The following is a 16,410-nucleotide window of genomic DNA, read 5'->3' as shown; positions in this document are numbered from 1 at the left end:
CTCCAGCTTTCTAAAAGAAAACTTTATCTGAGCACAATTAAACAATACTTAGAGATTTCTTTCTTTTGTGGATAAAAATAACTGCCAACTCTTGATATAATATTTAGTGATTCCTAACGCATAAAATAAGTTCTGTTAATCTATAAACAAAGCTTTCAGAAGCTGTGCTATTGAAGACTGGGACTAATTGTGTCATTTTGTTGTGCAATTTCAGTTTTGGTGTTTTTTTCCTTCATGAGAATGTATCTTGTCATCAGACAACCAGTCATCCTTTAGGTAGAAATTGTTGTTCTCTTTAATTTGACATGCTCCTCTATGAACAGCTCTATATCATGTCACTTAATGATAGGCCTTCCAGAAAAGCAGGATATGCAATATGTGAAAGGCATCACTCCTAAAGATGGAAATAACAGGAGTCGCTTATTGTTGTATTGTTAGCACTGTACATTTAAGCTAATTATCAGTGACCTACATAGCAAGAAGGGAGTAAATCAACAGTCTCAATCTTTCCAGGGCAGAAGAACAATTTAAAATGGCAAGCAAGCTTATGATGAAGTGAAATTTAGACTCTCAGTTATGGTATATGGTATGGAACATCATTAAGAGAGCTCCACAATGTCTTACAACACTTCCAGGTGTCTAAAATATCCTTAGAAAATATATTTTGCAATAGTATAGATCTTCAGCCAAATATAAAAGTCCATATGCTGACACAAATTCATTTCAACATTTGGGCCTCTGCCTAGCTTTGACAATTGCACAGGCCTCTCATATATCAAAACCTCTTCTCTCCTGACTGTGGAGCTGATCACAACAAATGAATGACACTTTGATGAGCACTATAGATGATTATTAGTATTTTTTTTTTCTTTTCTGTTTTTTCAGCCCTTCTCCTAACTTGAGACAAGAGCTCTTAATCATGCTTCTTATAATGTTTGATTTTGAAGTATTGTCAATGTATGTTGGAAACTCTTCTTTATACAAAGTGAAAAATATTTTCCTTTTTCTTTTTTTCCTTGACATATCTTTCCAGCATTATTTGTGTTGTGGTGGGTGTTGCAAGCCCTTTAAATGTGGCTGAACTAAGCAGCTGGATCCCTTGAGCAACTGGACTTTTCTGTAACATTCCTGGATCTAGGTGTTTCTAATTCTTGCTGTTCCTTAATTTGATGAAATGAAAATGAAATGAAAAAAAAGCCTGTTCTTGTAAGTGTCTTGTGTTCCTTGACAGCTAGGGATACACTTTCATTAGTCTTAGTTTGTAGCTGAAGCTACAAACACAGTAACTTGACCACAAAGTCAGTAGCTTAACCATTTGTTCTTGTCATTTTCTGTCCTGTATAGCAATTCAGTAAAATTTATTTATGTGCCTCTATTTCTCAGTTAAAATCAAACATTTGACCTTATCTATATATGCTCTGTTTAAAGTTGCTCACTGTTATACTCATCATGGTCACAACTATGCATCAGTGCAGCAAGTGTTGCATTTGCACTTGAGAGAGAAAGCATAGTGGGAAGATGTGTGAAAGGTCACAGCTTCAGAAGTACAGTGGTTGCCAGCTGTGTAGAGAATTACAATTGTCAAAGGCCAGTCCAGTGCAGCTATGCAAGGTATGCATAACCTGAAATTTAAAGACTAGGAGGCTTTCACCACAGACCTAATTTAATATACTTGAAAGCACTTGTTTACCACAGGAGACACAATCTTTTGATGTAAATCAGTGAACAAATACACTGAAAAAATATTTGTCAAAGATACAGCAACAATTCGCCATGCAACAAAGTATGCATGGAAGAAAGACTTACAGGGTTATCTTGTAAAAAAGCACATATAAAAAGATTCCTGTACTGTAACCTCAATATACTATATATTTTGGTCCTGTGTATGGCAGACTGGTATAGTACATATATGTATGTGTATATGTACAAAGTCCTTTACCACTGCTACTTCACACTAGAGAGAGATACATAACTTCTCCATCTGGATAAAGTTATCTTTTAAGAACACTAAACCTCAGTCAATTAAGATAATGTATAAAGTTACAACATGAGACTTCTGGAGGAGAATGTAGGTCTATAATGAGAATACTGACATGAAAACAGATAAAGCTTGCACGTGGTTTTCACCTGTTTCTTTAATAAGCAAAACATTTCAGTAAGATATATTTAACACATTGGCTGTCCATATACAAGCAGCAATACCACATTTTATTTTTAGATTTTTGTAGACTTTTTATTGACTTTGAATTTGGAGGCAGTGGAAGGAGACTTGTATAAAGTTAAAAAGTTTCCATCTCCCAGTCAAAACCAAGTTGATTATACTGGGTAGGTAGAAACCACTATAACATTCTACACTATCTCTACAGTTCTGTATATCACTGCAGAGATCCTTTATCCTGTGTTATTTTTGAATGCAGATAACTATATTGAATTTCCTATGATCTCATTTGTCCTCACCATTAGCTATGAATCCGAATCCTACTATTAGTATTGATGTTCCTGAAAGCATTTGGATTCCTGACTATAAGTCTTATCTTTATCTTGAATTAAATTGAACTACATGGAGTTCTATTTTTGCCAGTCTTTCCTCTGTTTCCTTTTTTTTTTTTTTTTTTTTTGTGTGTGTGTGTGTGTGTGTGTGTGTGTGATATCATATTTAATGATAACTATCAAATGAAAAGCTCTATTAATAGAGGTAAAGCAAAAGCATATCCTATCCTGCAGGAAACATTTTCTTACAATAAAATCAGTCCAGGAACAAAAGAAACGAAGCCAGTTTGATCCTGAGCTCAGAATAATAAGTATGATGTGAACAAATGTTCACCTGGAATGAGTAGACTAAGAAATTTATTTCAGTCTTCAGATATTATTGATTATAATTTGAAACAGAGTTCTGGATGTGAAAATTCTGCTGGAATTAATCTTTTCAGCTCTTTCACATCAGATCTTCTCTTTGAACACTTGTTCTCAGTGGCCATGTGTTCACATTTTTAATACTGACTAAATGATTTAATTAAATACTGTATATCATCAGTAAAGTGCCACATGGTTCTATTCTTGTAATACAGTAGTAGTGTTCCACTTCCTAGGTCCCTCACTACAAGAAAGACATTGAGACCCTGGAACGTGTCCAGAAAAGGGCAACAAAACTAGTGGGAGGTCTGGAGCACAAGTCTTACAAGGAGCACTTCAGGGATCTGGGATTGTTTAGTCTGGAGAAAAGGAAGCTCAGGGGAGACCTCACTGTAGTCTACAACTTCCTGAAGGGAGCTGTGATGAGAAGGGGTTTGGCCTCTTCTCCCAGGCAACAAACAGGATCCAAGGAAATGGTTGCAAGTTGTACCAGAGGAGGTTTAGATTAGGTGTAAGGAAAGCTTTTCCTCTCAGGGATTGGTCTGGCACTGGAATGGCCTGCCCAGGGAGGTGGTGGAGTTGCCATCCCTGGCAGTGTTCAAGAGGTGTCTGGATGAGGAACTACAAGATATGGTTTAGTGGCTTGTGATAGCAGTGGTAATGGGAGGATGGTTGGACTAGATGATCTTATAGGTCCTTTCCATCTGTGTGATTCTATGATTCTATGATTAAAAGAAAAGAATATGCTTGCTCAATTATCCAATATTTGTCATATTTATACTAATTTTCCTTCACTCAAAATGATATTCTGTCAGTAGCAGACTCAGTGTCAGTAGTGTACTTCAGCAGAAAGGATGACAAACTGCATTTTGGGGTGCATTAAACACAGCATAGATAACTCAATCAAAATAGGTAATTCTCCCCTTAGAATTAACATTGGTGTGGCCTCACCTTGCATACTGTGTGCAGATTTGGTGTTCACAACATAAAAGGATGTTAAGGTATTTGCAAGCATCCAAAGGAGGGAACAAATCTAGAGAAATGCTGGAGGACATTACTCTCTGCAGTGCCCTGAGGGGATGTAGAGAAGGATGTGTCGGACCTTTCTCCTTGCAAATAGAAAATAGGACACTCAAGAACTCAAGAACTGCACAGAGCTGTACCAGGGGAGGTTCAGATTAGAGCTTTAGGGAAAAAAAAAGAAAAAAAGAAAAAAAAAAAAAAAAAAAAAAGAATATATAGATATATAGTGTGAGGGTGATCGAACACTGCACAGGCTTCCTAGAGTGATGGCTGATGACTTGTTCCTGTCAGTATTCAGGAAACATTTGGATAACTTTTGGTTAGCCCTGAAAAAGTCAGGCAGTTGAACTACCTGATTCTTAGAGAAATATCCAGGTATCTCCAGAAGCACTCAGAAGGGGCTCCTACCTCTGTGTTTGCAGAGACCAGAGGTAGTAGTAGACAGCCAGATGTAGTGTTACACAAGTGTGAATGCAGCAGCTTAATGACAGCTTGGACATTCAAGAAATGCAGAAGTGCACCTGCCAGGTGCATAGAGACAACTGAATTACTCTTCATGTAACTGTCTCTGGTCTGAGATAGATAGCCAAATATTAGCTAAAGCTAGCAAGACCCCACCCAACTCTTCACAGTATGCAAGTACTCTGATTGCAGAGGAGTTCCCTTGATATAAGATACAGAAGCTCCCATTTCACACACTAAGAAAATATTTCAGCACTTTCTGTGAAATCATTCACTCTTTTTTTGATGCTTTCTTCAGAACTTATCAGGGATTTTGACAAACAGAAATACAATATTCCATACTAGATAGATATGTCATATCAAAATGGTCTGGGTGCACACTGTATCCAATGCAGTCTGTAGCTTTGTGCCAACTGTGAGTAAGAATGATTTATTATGACTTAATATGCCATGTACTGCAACACAAAATTTTTTCAGGAATAGTAAGTTGCAGACAGGCAGATGTTCTGGACTAATATTTCACAGTTGGTACCAAAGAGATACATGTTCTATGATATTTGTGGAGATTTGAGTTTTATCTGTCCCTAGTCTGTAAACTATCAGTATGGACTAAGATCATGTAGCTACACAGAATAACAACCCTCAGAAAGCATATTTATCTTTTAGTGTATTTGAAAGACATATAAAACAAAACTTTTGCTTTTTATCTATTCATAAAAATCCATTTTTTAAAAAAGCTAACAAATACAGCATTCTATGGGTGAATCTTACTCTAAATAATTTCAGATGGCAGAAGGCGTAACAACACCTGTACTCAACTAAAATAAAACTGAACAATTAGAAAGTGAGTTTTGATGTGGTAAATGAGGCTTCAGTTATTGTGGGCACAGACTCCCATATTTTCTTTATCAGCAGATGCTGATGTTACAAAACCATGACTAGCAATTGAGCACAGATGGTTATCTCTGTTCAGCACAAAAGCTCAGAAGGGAATAGGCACTTAAATAGAGAGACCTCAGTCACCCCTCTCAGCAAGTTTCCTGTTCTGACTTTCAAACAATATGTCTCACAGTTTTCAAGTCTCATGAAATCTGCTCAAACAGAAAAGTAACCTCAGTTGCCATCAGTGCAGACCAGGCAATAAATAATAGCTGATCTCACCTGGCTGACACATAGATTTGTGGCAGACATTTATTCCTGGAAGTGAATCTGCCTGGGGCCTAAGTTATAATGACCTCCATTAACATACTGGGCATAGTTTGTTCCCTCATATCTAGATATTAGATGACAGCAGTGTGTATATGTATAAAATTTACTCTTTCATCACTGATTTCTTCTGTACATACTGCAGTGCCGGCTGGCTGGACAAAATAGCAAAATGTTTTAAATAAATTTCAAATTCCTAAGCTTGAAATAATTTCAAAAAATATTTTGTAATTCTCTGATTTAATTTGCTGACCATAAATCAAAGGATACTATTGGCAAGCAGGTAAATGTTCATCCTGACACTCCTGGAAAACTAGTGAGAACTGGATTAAATAATGCAAAAATTAAATATGGCTGAACTCCATATACATTTAATTTCATCACTGTCTAGGTTCCCTCTGATCTTGTCCTTTGACGAGGAAATAAAAGTAGTTTGAGCTAAAGAGGAAAGTTCAAAAAGGTTCTGAAATATTCAGTGATCATTTGTGATTGTCTCACTGGTCTTGGCAGACCATTACCTGCAACCATTAGATGCTGGCCTTCTCCTTGGAACACTGAACAGTGGACCTCCCTCAGTTCTAGCACAGCTCCTGCTCCTGAGGAGGATGTGTATAACTGGTGAATATAATTTCTATGGCATGCTGCTGAGCTTCAGGAATAGAGCAACATGTCTTGATGAGCTTAATGAAGTCCAGATGCTGATTCAGATTACCAACAAATCTTAAGCATATTCATGGGATGAGATATGTTATAAATTTACCTCTGAAAATTCCAGTTTATCCTGTTCTAGTTTATCATTTCTAGTTTATCCATGGTACATGGGTCAGTGTACCTTACAATGGGTGCAGTTAGGAAATACACAGCTGTGTGTACGTGAAATGTCCACACCCTTTCTGTATTGGTGTTTCAGTAGCTCTGAAATGACATAATTTGCAATCACATTTGCTGAATTAAATTTTGTTCAGCTTTTTCTTGATGCCAGTGTTTTTAGGTTATCTCTTTAAATGTTCTCGTTTTAAAGCTATTGGTTACAATAGCTGAAAAGTTATCCCTATAAATGAACAGATTGGCAAATATAAAGTACACAGTATGCAAAATGATAGTGGGTGTGTTGCTGGTGTGGCTCTCTCCCTCTCCTGAGTGAGAAAATTAGTCATGCTGAAAAACTGGTGCAGTTCTATATGTTTGCTGTTCATGTAATCAAACTATTTTCAGAAACTGGGATGGAGGCATATACTGTGGAAGATATTTGAATTGAGTATGATAACTGAAGGGGAGTTATCTCCAGTGATTTCTGCTGTCCAGGATAATGTTGGAAGATTTATTTAACTATGAAAACCCATATGTTAACACTGCTTGACTGACATTTAAAGCAGGAAGAGTTGCCTGCATTCCTGGAACAAGATGCTTGTAAACCAGCTGTGAAGTGAGTAGTGCTGGGTGGTGACTCTTATAGAATAATGAAAGGTCTTTGAAATATCTTTTATAATTAACATCTAACTGCTGTGTTACACTAATGCTCTTTCCCATTATTTAAATAGGTCAGTATTAGGTGGAAATAGAGCACAGAACTTTACAAAACATTATTAGCTTTGTGGTCCACCATCTTGAATATCCAAATAATAGTCTCAAGGTTCCTGTATCTCACCCACCTACAGATTCTGTGGAACCTTTTTATATTATTTTAAAACTTATTAATAAACAAACAAACAAAAAACATTCTAATTGGATAATTCACATTAGCCAGAGTATTTTCTGCTATATGTTCAAATATTGCAGTGTATGTAGAGAACTGGAGGACATGCTGAAGGTATACACAGCTAAGTTCAATGGTTTCCTTCATCTGTGGAAATTTGACCCCGGCCCTCTCCCTTTTTCAGGATTAATTTCACCTACAGGCTGTATGTTACTGTGTTGGGAACATTCAACTGAGTAGGCAGTGGCTATTGTAAATAACAATATTTTATTTTGATAGCAAAATTCCTAAGAATAAGATTCTGCAACTCCCATTATCGTATCCTTGAAGAGCCTTTAAAAAACAAAACAAAACAAAAATCAAAAAACAAAACAACAAAAAAAAACCCAAAAAAAAAAAACAAAACAGGAATGGCCAGCCTCGTTTTTGAAAGAAGACAGTAAAAAACTATTTTTAGAAGACAAAATTGCAGCCTGGGTTACCAGAGAACAAAGAGACATGCACCTCTACCATTCTTGTATACTAGTGTAGATTTAAGACACATAAGGGTTTTTTAGTGGTCCCAATTGAAAGAAGATAACTTGCATTCCTTCTCTTTGTGTTCTGAGTATTTCTTATTCCATTTTAAACTACCTGATTTTCCCCTTGCTGTATGCAAATATAAAATTTCAAATGTATGACTCTGAATTTCACTCTTTCCTTTCAGCATTACCATATTAAAAGCATCAGAAGCAAAGGGCTGGTATTGTAAACAAATTATTTAAATGAAGTCCAAATACAGAAAAGTACCTAAATCAATTTGCAGACAAATCAAATGGATCTTTAATATATATATATATATATATATATATTTAACTCAACACGAATAATGTACAAGTTATCAGACATTAACAATATCATAAGATCTGAATATTAAATCTTGTGGTAAACACAAAATAATACAATTTGACTGAGTTTATTCTGTGTCTGAAGAACACATATGCAGACAGATAGTGTGAAATCAGCCATAATTTGATTGTAAATCTGAGTCCATGAAAGTTGGTAACTTACAGCATTAATTAATTCCAACCCAAGAAAAAAGTTGGTATATTAGTTCTACCATGTAAGAAAAGTGAACTATTGAAGAAAAAAGACCATAATTCTGAGTTTCATGTGAAGGAAACAAAATGATGGGGGAAAACAAAAAAATAGCTGCAGATGGTTATGCATTTGAATTTGTATTTTATATATCCTCTCTTCATATGTATGATTTAGTTTGCTAGTAGAGAATTTCTCATTTTGTTGTCTCTGGACTTTGTCATCCTCAACTTTTCAATTGCGTTTGGAGCTGTTTTTATCCTTGCTGCTACCTACCTAGATTTTATTTTTCCTGCAGATATTATTTATAGGGAACAATCTGTAAAAGTACCACCTAAGAATACCTGAAGTCCTCATTGAAGATAAAGCAAACCATTTGAGGTGACTTAATTAATCAAAACCCTAAATCCCTAATACACTCTAAAGCTCTTTGTCGGATGTGGCTGGAGGAGATTTTCAATACTGGCAGATAAACAGAAACAGATGTCTTCTATAAGCCATATCTATTTTCAAAGCTTCTCAAATGGAAAATGATACTATATGAAAAGAGTTGAGAAAATAATGCTAAACATTTTTATTATTGTTGACTTTATTGATCGCTATAAATAGTGGTGCTGTTGTGCAAATTAAAGGAATAATTGTTGACCTCCAAAACTCGGACATGTAATGAAAGGTTTAAATGGTGGATAGAAGAAATGAAATAAACACTCTAAATTACAAGGAGCTGAATAAACAGAAAAAGTCTAACTAATTGAAACAGTCTCACTGAGGCAGCGAAACAAACTCAATTCTTTATTTATGGATATAGAAAGATGTCTCAAGCAAAGAATATTTTTTTTTTTTTCCTAGAGAGAATGACTGAAGCAGTATCTCAGTGTGGGAAGGACTGTACCATGTGCACTTCATCTCTTTTAAGGTTACTTGAGTATTATTGCTTTGATGACCTGAAATCAAGTAACATTAACAGTAACTATAAAGGCTGCTCCAAAATTAATGTCTCCTATTTTATTATGTGGACCCATAACATCAGAGGCGGATGTTGGTGTAATGACAGTAGTGATTGAACCTCCCTGACAATATTCCATTACATTTTACTGCTCTGCTACAGATGGTAGCAGAGGGGCAGTCTGTTATTGAATTCCTTCATGTGGAAAAAATGGTACACCTGGACATTCATCAATGCTTGCTGAATATCTACAGAGACCAAACAGTGGAATTGAGTACCAGTGAGGCACTGGGTGGTGTGTTTCAGCAGCAGTGACAGTGACATGAAAAGCAAGCCACACTCTGGGTGGTCATGCAGATTTTTACAAGCACAGCATGCAGACTCTTGTTCATCTCTGGCAAAAATGCATAGCTAAGGATGGTGACTATGTTGAACGATATGTTTTGTAGCTGAAAATTTGCTCTATCAGATAGTGTTATTGTGCTGTTGTAGTTTTTATGGAAATAAATAAGAGGCATTACTTTCAGAGTGACCAATATACATATTTATTATAACACTGTTTGAGAATAGGTAACTCAGTAGCTCACTACGGAGAAAAACATTAAAATAAATGGGAATTACAAGAACAGAAGGGAGGTTCCCCAGTTACTAGAATGTCAGCCTATGACCTGGAAGACATAAACTTGATTTCCTTCTTTCTTAGTTCTCTGAAAAATTCTGTTCTCTCCATGCTTTTTTCCTGTATATGAAACAGTTACAAATCTAAGAATAATGAAGACAAATAGAGCACATGCTTTGAAATTATGGAAAAAGTTGTCACTACTTATAATATCAAAAATAGCTAAAAATATAGAATAGGTACTTATACCTGCAGCCTGATTATAGCTACTACTTTCATAAGCTTTGAGAAATGAAAATCACTTTCCTAAGTAGGAGTCATCCCAATCACTTCTTTCCTGATTTGATTATGACAGAGGGAACATAAAGTACAATGAAAAGACATTCATTACAATAACATGTAGTACACAAGAAGGAACTGAATGAACAAAAGTGAATTTGGGGCAATTGCAAGGACTAACTCATTTTCCAAAAATATATGCTTGATATGTGATAAAACCCAACAGATAAATAACAAGTAACTAGAATGTCTGCAAACAAAACACAACTATCTTTCACTGCTTCCTCATATAACAGAAATTAGATATCTGAGTATATTGCTCCACCAAAAGTTAAACTCAGCAATTAACTACTAAACTGATGACCTGCAATACTTTATAAGTGTCTTAGAGAAAATAAGAATATAAAACACAAACAGTAAGTGTATCTTTCTGGGCTTTGTTTAGTTTTGTTCCCCTCTCACTTTCTCTATTTCCATCTCACTGTCTGTAATCTTACCATGACAACTGTACTTTGTTTCTCCATTACTAAATTATACTTTGAACTTGCACTGCTGCATAAAGCCACACTACTGATCAAAGGATTGTTCAAACCTGAAATGGTATCTCAGGAAAAAAAAAAAAAAAAACAATAAGAAAAACAAAACAAAACACAACAAAAAAACAGAGGGAGAGGGAGAGAGAGAGAGAGAATTGCTTTAAGTATAGACATGAAAGCACAGCGAATAATAATGAACATTCATATCAAGCAGTATCATGCAAGCATTAGATTATGCTTGTTGTTGAACACTGAAGACCAACTGGTGAGTCATTTGGGCGGAATCAACAAAACAAGAAAAGAAAATCCCATATTTGGAGTAATTGAGATATTATCGCTCGAGGTTAGTGCTGCACTTATAGAACTCACAAAGCTCAAAACTCTGTGTTACATATACATCAGAATAAGTCTTTATTCATGATATCAGAAAAACCTTTTCTCTCATTAATTCTTAAAAGCCAGTCCCAAGAGGGGTGGCTTTTTTTTTTTTTTTTTTTTTTTTTTTTTTTTTTTTTTTTTTTTTTTCTTTTTTCTGCAATGGAGTTGTGTTTAACTGTTATCCTTGAAAGTTATGTGGTATGTTCTCTTTGACTATTATTATTTTACCTTTTGTAGCTTTATAAGCATTATAAGTTAAAAGTTATAAGTTAAAAGAGAGTTGTGGTGTACTTATTAAAAAATATTATTATACGATGTATGACCAACCTGATCATCATCTATAATGAAATGACTGGCTTGGTGGACTAGAGGAGAACAGTAGATATCATCTGCCCATACTTCATTAAGGCATTCGAAACTAAGATCCTCTTAGAGGACCTGATGAAATATGAAATATGGACTAGATGAGCTAATAGTGAAGGGCTGAAAGCTGACTGAATGGTCAGGCACAGAGGATGGTGATCTGTGGTAATAGGTCTACTTAAAGACCAGTAACTATCAGTGTACCTTAGGGGTGAATACTGGCTCCAGTTCTGTTCAACATCTCCATTAATAATCTGGATAACAGGACCGAGGGCATCCTCAGCAAGTCTGAAGGTGATACAAAAAAATGGGGAGTGCTGCCATCCAATGGGACTTGGGCAGGCTGGAGATGTGGGCTAATAGGAACTTCACAAGGTTCAACAAGAGAACTGAAAAGTTCTGCAAATGAATATGGATAGACCCATGCACCAATCCAAGCTGAAAATAATAGAATACTAGAATATTACAATATCTCGAGTGGGAGGGACCTTCAAAGGACATTGTGTACAACTATTTAACTTCTTCAGGGCTAGAAGTTAAAGCTTATTAATGAAGGCATTGTCCAAATGCATCTTGAACACTGACAGGCATGGGGCATAAATCACCTCACTAGAAAGCCTGTTTCAGTGTTTGACCACCCTCAAAGCAAAGAAATATTTCCCCATATCCAGTCTGAACTTTCTTTGGCACAGCTTTCTGCAGTTCCCCTACATTCTGTTATCATTTCCCAGGAGCAAAATCTGGCACCACCAGGAAGACAACTTTTAACTCTCAAAACTCCTGCAGACTGGATAAACCAAGTGATCACAGTCTTTTCTCAAAAAACATGCCGTCCAGTCACGTTATCAGCTTTGTTGCCCTCCTCTGGATGCTTTCAATTACCTTAACATCTTTTTTATATTGTGGAGACCAGATCTACATTCAAGATGAAGTTGCACCAACAATAAACATAGCAGGAGAATCACCTCTTTTGATCAGCTGACTATGCTATGTTTAATGCAGCTGAAAATGAAGTATGTTATCTTTGCTGCTAGGGCACGCTCTTAGGGCACACTTCTAGCTCATTCTGAGCCCACAGTCACCAGCATCCCCAGGTCTCTTTCTGCTGAGATGCTCTCCAACCACTCTTCTCCCAGTCTGTGCCTGTATCCGGCATTACTCCATCCATATACAGCACCCAGCATTTTCCTGTGTTGAACTTCATGCTGTTGCTAATTGTCCAGAGCTCCTATCTACCCAAATTCCTCTGCATGGCCTCTTGTCCCTGCCAGGAGTTAACAACAGGTCCCAGTTTAATAATCTCAGCAAACTTGCTGAGGATGCCTTCCAATCCTGCACACAGGTCATTAATAAAAACACTGAACAGCACTGGTCTTAGTTGAGCCCTGGGAAACACACTGGTGACTGACTGCCAGCTAGATGTGACCTCATTCACCACAATCTTTTGAGTACCATCATTGAGCCAGTTCATCACCCAGTGCAGCATGGATCAGTTTATCACACAGTTGGACAGTTTGTCTAGAAGGATGCTGTGAGGGATGTTACCAAAGACTGAAATATCCAGAAAGATAACAGGCACCCTTCTGCCTTTATCCACAAAGTCGGTGACCTTATTATTGAGGGAGATCACATTACCAAGGCATGACTTGCCCTTGATGAACCCACGCTGGCTAATTGCTTTGCTCTTTAGTGCCTTTCAACATCTCCCAGGACAATCTTCTGCATAGCTTTTCCACAAACTGAGTGTTAGAGAGACAATGAGGCAGCACGCAGCTCACCTCTCCCTGCCCCGCCCCGCCTCAGATGGCTGCGCTCTGTTCTCTGGCATTCCCTAAGGGTGAACTCAGAGCTGTTGGTCGCTTGCTGGACTGCACGTATGGGGCCCATAGAGAGTATTGTGGCTCAGAAACCCCCTCAAGACAATTTGTGTGACCTTGTGATCTCCAAGACACTGCTGGCCTTGTAAAAGCTGACCAACTGAAAAGCAGCTTTGCAGAAGAGGACCTGGGGGCCCCAGTGAACATCAGGTTGAGTGTTAACTGGAAACATGCCCTTACCACAAAGAAGGCTGATGGGCTGCAGTTGGCAAAATATAACCATCAGGTGGAAGAAAGTGATCCTTCCCCTGTCCTCAAAATTGATGAGGTCCAGACCACATCCAGATCTGGGATCCTCAGCATAAGAGTGGGATGGATGTACTGTAAACCCTCTGAAGGGCCACTAAAATAATTAAGGGGTTGAAGCACCTTTCAGATATGGAAAGGCTGAAAGAGATGGGACTCTTCACTTTGACAAAGAGAAGGCTCTGAGGGCATCTTATCAATGTGTACCAGTATCTGAAGGAAGAGTGCAAAGATGGTTCTCACTGACAGAACAAGAGACAGTGGGACTAACTGAAACATATACGTTCTTGTTCATTCTTAAAACAGCCATGTATGCCACTTTTTCCCCCCTGTGTGTAATGTATCTATTTCACTCTGTAGAATAGTTAAAATGCTTAGAATGGGCAGAGTCTGCAGAAACGCTGATGTCTCTCAGCTCCATCTCCGTCTTTCATTTTCTTTTCTCACCTCACTAACACAACACTTAAGATGAACTATGATTTTTTTTTCCTTGCAATGTATTCTGACAGAGGATTTATTTCAGTGATGTTAGTCACAAATTACTTTTAACTGTAGCTTCTTGCTTAATTAAGTGAAAGAAACTTATTTTGGCTAATTATTTATTCTTCTGCGCAAGTAAACTTGCCAAATTTGTTGACAGGAGAGAACACAGAGCCACTAGAACAGATAGCAGAATACCAAATTGTGCATCGTTTTACACTACTTCACTTGGAATCATAAACATAAAACATGGGAACAAACAGTTCAGTAGCTGGTCTGAGTTCTGACCATATTGTATTTTTTGTCTATGAAAGCAAATGTTTGTGCATTTAAATCAGAAAAAGCATATGCTAAATGAGCAAACAAACAAACAAAAAAAAAAAAACAAAAAACAGAACACTACTTTTCAGAAGCATACACTTCAATGAAAATTTGATTATGAATCTTCCCTATTTTAATCGTGAGAATTTTTTAACTAATTTACATTATTAATTAAATTATCCATAAAATATAAAAATTGTACACTTCATACCCATTCTAATAATATCAGACTCATATTTTAACTTAATGCAACCAGGTTTACTTTTGATTATTTTGTTTATTTGGAGATTCTTTTCATTAAGAGGTTTGTGAAAGACACTTAGTTAAACTCTTTTTAAGCCTGTTAATAAGCATCTTATTTTATTATGTGTTCAATGATCGCTTGATATTTAAACTAGAGAATTCTGAAAGGCAAAATAGATGTAGACAATAAGAGCCAGCTCCCTCCTGTGAGTTTCCAAGACAGATAGACAAGGGAAACTCTGATACACTTTTAGATGCTCTAGATGAGCCAGACTGCAAGAAGAAATTGAATTACTTGTCCACAGTAGAAGGAGTAGAATGTAGCAGAAAATTAACCAGAAACTCCATTGTTTTCAGTTCAGATAAAGCAGTAAAACTGCTCCACACTGTTCAAGTGTCAAGCATATAGCTTTCCATGAGGGCAACAGTTTTGGAATAAGCTTTTTCCTTCATTATAACTAAAATATGCCCTCTAGTACTGCTTAAAGTAAACTGAAGTATTGATTTAAATGAAAAAGAGAACAAAAACAAACAAACAAACAAAAAAAAACTTTCAATATTAGATCATGCAATTGCATCCATTTATATTCATCAATTAACTGAATAATTGTGTCTACCTAGGGGACAAAAATTGAAACAACTTGGAAAAACATTTTTTCTGCTGAAAACATAAGAATACATCTAGGTACAATTGCAACCTAAATATTGATGTAATGAAGATATTTTTGAAACTAGTAGTTTTCCTCTAATACTACTTTTACATCCTGTGATGATGTTCAACTTAGGAGAATTAGAACACACACAAAATAAAAATGGTCTGGAATAACCAATGATTAAGCTTGATGGCAAAAGCTAACTTTTTTATATCTAAACTATCATTTTTTAAAATTATTTTTCTCATTCAGAAATCTGTCAGTACTTGTGTCAGTCATTCTACGTATTGTTGGTTTGGAGTTTATCCTGCATGCAGAGATAATGAAAAAGCAAGCATCACTTCTTCATTTTCTGGAATTATTGCACACCTGGATTTTTCTCATTATAAAAAATTGATGGAATAGATGTTTGCCTACAAAATATGTCTGATATGATATAATCTTATATTTTTACCACAGTTTTCTTCTACAGTATACTCCAAATGGATTTAAGTAGGTATTACATTTGACATTCTGGAGGCGAACATTTTATTTCCTTATGTGTAATAATATAAGTTGACCTGAAAATGTCAGCTTAAAAGTAGGTGAAATTCTGTCACTTGTGTGATAAGTGTATGGGCAGCTGGCAAAATCCCGTCCTAATAAGATGCAAGCAGGTACCTCTCATATTTGGTAAAATGCCCATTTTTTATTTAAATATCCAGAACTTTTGAAATATGATTTGAAAAACTTCCAAAGTGAAGTCTGAAGCAAACAACCAGCTTCAATGACAATCCTCAAAAATTCTGGAGGGCAGTCAAACATTCTTGAGTATAATTTTATTTATGTTTCAGATGGAATGAAGTGATAAGACTCAACAGGGGAAAAAAAAAAAAAAAAAAAGTGCTTTAAACTTTATTTAAAGATCTAAATGTTAATCTCATTGTATTCTTGGAAACAATGAGGCACAAGGCCCAGTGGCTACAGGTCTTAAAACAGTCTGCTCTACTAACCCACTATAATTTCCCAGGCTTTTAAAATGTTACTTAAATCACTAAAGTGGATAAAAAACAAATAAGCAAGGAATATTCCAATATCATGTTTAAAATCTACTCCAGAATGCAGGCCTGTTCACCTTTGGCATAACCCGAGATTCAGCAATTAAGGCAAAAA

The sequence above is a fragment of the Excalfactoria chinensis genome, chromosome 1 (assembly GCF_039878825.1).
Source record: "Excalfactoria chinensis isolate bCotChi1 chromosome 1, bCotChi1.hap2, whole genome shotgun sequence".
Lineage (NCBI taxonomy): Eukaryota > Metazoa > Chordata > Aves > Galliformes > Phasianidae > Excalfactoria > Excalfactoria chinensis.
This window is presented reverse-complemented; position numbering follows the sequence as displayed.